The sequence below is a fragment of the Sceloporus undulatus genome, chromosome 5, assembly GCF_019175285.1.
Source record: "Sceloporus undulatus isolate JIND9_A2432 ecotype Alabama chromosome 5, SceUnd_v1.1, whole genome shotgun sequence".
Classification (NCBI taxonomy): Eukaryota; Metazoa; Chordata; class Lepidosauria; order Squamata; family Phrynosomatidae; genus Sceloporus; species Sceloporus undulatus.
The window spans coordinates 38,030,000-38,033,349 of NC_056526.1; the positions used below are offsets into that span (position 1 = coordinate 38,030,000).

The 3,350-nt window shown below is 41.4% G+C and overlaps 1 long non-coding RNA gene across 1 annotated transcript in view; it reads right to left on the minus strand.

The window, feature by feature from the left end:
• Positions 1-1,475: 1,475 nt before the first annotated feature.
• LOC121930367 overlaps positions 1,476-3,350 on the minus strand; it is a 24,455-nt gene continuing 22,580 nt past the window's right edge. The window contains exon 4 of the long non-coding RNA XR_006103922.1: positions 1,476-2,205. This is a non-coding gene — a long non-coding RNA (uncharacterized LOC121930367). The remainder of the gene's footprint in view (positions 2,206-3,350) is intronic.

Here is a 3,350-nt window from a genome sequence, read left to right on the forward strand (position 1 = left end):
GGAATAATACATACTCTTAATAAATAAATTGACCTCCCCTTTAAATTAAATACAATACAGTTTAAGAATTCAACCTGTTAAAATGACAGCAATTTTCTTGTAGAGGCAGTGGTTACATAAAGTAGGGAGAGTACAGAAAGTAGATTTAACTCATGTTAACTAATTTAACTAAGTTTCCTCAGTACCCTTCTTCTACATTATCATACCATATCATTATTGTTTTATTTGTAACTGTCAGACAATAATTTCTGTTTTTATATGTTGACATTTTATACATTTTCTAAATTGTAATAAAATAAAATTTGGAAGGAAAAAACTCTTCTCTCCTCCGAAATACCAGCCTCATAATGACTCATAGTGATTAAATGAGTTAATCACAACTCATAATGATTAATGATTAAAGTAATATTCACTACACACAAATGTATATAGGAGCCAGCGTGGTGTAGTGGTTTGAGCATTGCACTATGACTCCTGGAAACCAGGGTTCGATTTCCACTCAGCCATGAAACCCATTGGATAACCTTGGGCAAATAACATGCTCTCACCTCAGGGGAAGGCAATGGCAAACCTCCTCTGAACAATCTTGCCAAGAAAATCCCATTATAAGTTCACCTTTGGGTCACCATAAGTTAGAAATGACTCAAAAAGGCACACAATAACAACAACATACACAAATAGTTAATGTATTTTAAATGGACTCCTCATCCATCTTGGTCTCATCCTTACCACCAATTTGTATAGTATTTTGTTTACAATACTTCCAAGAGCACGTTTGATCTCACAGTGATGAAACCAGCCAGAATATAGTATTTGTGTATGTTATTCGTCCAGGTCAAGCCCAAGCTGGCTTACAACAAGGCTAAAACAAAAGACCTGGAATTCTAAAAACTGATAATAGTATGCTTAGGTAAGTTTTCACAAATAAGGGGTGAGGGAATAAAAACACAGATAGTTAAAATTAATATTGCCCTTCTAAAGGAAATAATGGTTAAAACGTCTCTCTTACTAAATCTACCTTTATTAGCCCAACAAAAACATAAAAAAATTAAAACAAAATACAGTTCCCAGAATTCTGTATCACTGAGCCATGTCAGTTAAAAACCAGATTATTTCTGCAGTGCGGATGCAGCCTTAAACTACCATGGCTCAATGCTATGAAATTCTGGGAACTGTGTTCTTGTGAGGCATTCAGAGTTCAAGGCACACAACAACAACAACAACAACAACAAAATGACTTGAAGGCACACACGAACAACAAAAGCATAGTGCATAATGTATACTATTGCATATAGGAAATTACACAAAGTAAAAGAACCTCAAAAACACTGCAAGGATGGTGCCAAACGTCACTACAAAAATACTGCAAGGATGGTGCCCTGGTTTGACACCAGGGTTGAAATTGCTAAAAATCTGGTAATTTCTCCATAGAGAACTGGTGACGTCGTGTATGGGATGTATTGTTAATGGAAAAGTTGTTTGCAAGATCAAAAGTTTGGGGGAAAAAACCTTTCCTAGACTATGTTAACAACAACACCAAATGTCTGAACCCACCAGCTCATCACTTGGGTTTCCGGAAGGACATTATACAAGAGCTTTCATAAAGGAATCATACTCTGAGACAGTAATAGTAGACCTTTAATTTTTATGTACATTGTCTTGATGGATCTTCTACAATAAAATTAATTTTTTAAAAAGATGGGAAAAAAACCCCTCAGTCCAAAGAAGTAAGAATTTCAAAATATAGGTCAGACAATGGACCCCATAATCTCATTATTTCCCCAGTTTCTTATGTAACATTGCTCCCCACACACCTGTCCTGACAGTGTAAAAGACTTGATGTCTGCTGTTGCAGCTGCTGGGTTCAGTTGGCAGCCTTTTGGTCATGACAGCCGACATCTCTGAGGGCTGGAATTGACTGGCAGCCCCTCTCTTCAGGTGACATTCCCTTTACAGCAGCTGTTGGGACTTTCTCCTCCTGCTCTGTTTCTGTGTAGCTGCTGGACTTTTTTTCTGGCCTTCCTGTTCAACAGGTTCAGACAGCTGAGGTTTCTCTCCACCTCAGAGCCTTTCTGTTTTTCAGTCTTTCACACACATTTCTTTCCAGCTCAGTTTTCAGTTGCCACATTCTTCTTCCTTTTTCTCTCAGATGAATTCTCCCTCTCTGAATTTTCTTGTTCTCTTGGCAACCACAGAGCCAGCAACCTAACATCCACCAAGAGTTACCTGTTAGTTGGGCACACTTTGTATAAGGCTGCTAACCATGTATTAAAGCTCACAATTATGCACTTGGCTAACATTTGATGATGACCTAGGCACCATTCCCACTGGGCAAAAAAAGCGGCTTATTTTGCTGCAATTCTGACTCGGATTCTGACTCGAATCTGACCCATAATTCCCATTAAAAACGGGTGCAAACAGACCCGGGTTTTTTTACCCCTGTTTTCGTTCACATTGATATTTTCCCTGTGGTAATTTGAAGGGTTTTTATTTTGCTCCCCGTTCCATTCCCTTCTGGAACCTTCTTTTTTTTTAAGCAGCTCTCAATCAAGCACCTAAGCGCTTGACATCACAGCAAATGCCCGCTTAGGGCTTTTCCCCTCCAGAAAAAGGAGAAGGGAGCCTGTATTCCCCTCAAATCTCTTTTGCATCCGAGGATCTTCTGTGTCTCCCCAGACTCCCTCTAGAAGAGAGAAGGAGCCTCTATTCGTCCTAAACCCCTTGCATCCGAGGCTCTTCTGGGTCTCCCCCAGACTCCCCTCCAGGAAGAGAGAAGCAGCTCCGTGAAGAGAGAAGAGGAGCCTCTATTTGTCCTAAACCCTTGCATCCAAGGCTCTTTGTTGTTCTCCCAGACTCCCTTAAGAAAGAGAGAAAGAGGAGCCTCTATTCGTCCTAAAACCCCTTGGCATCCAGGCTCTTCTGTGTCTCCCCAGACTCCCTCTAAAGAGAGAAGAGGAGGCCTCTATTTGTCCCTAAACCCTTGCATCCAAGGCTCTTCTGTGTCTCCCAGACTCCCTATAAGAAAGAGAGAAGGTGCCTCTATTCGTCCTAAACCCCTTGCATCCGAGGCTCTTCTGGGTCTCCCCAGACTCCCTCCAGGAAAGAGAGAAGGAGCTCCGGGAAAGAGAGAAGAGGAGCCTCTATTTGTCCTAAACCCCTTGCATCCGAGGCTCTTCTGTGTCTCCCCAGACTCCCTCTAAGAAAGAGAGAAGAGGAGCCTCTATTCGTCCTAAACCCCTTGCATCCGAGGCTCTTCTGTGTCTCCCCAGACTCCCTCTAAGAAAGAGAGAAGAGGAGCCTCTTTTCGTCCTAAACCCCTTGCATCCAAGGCTCTTCTGTGTCTCCCCAGA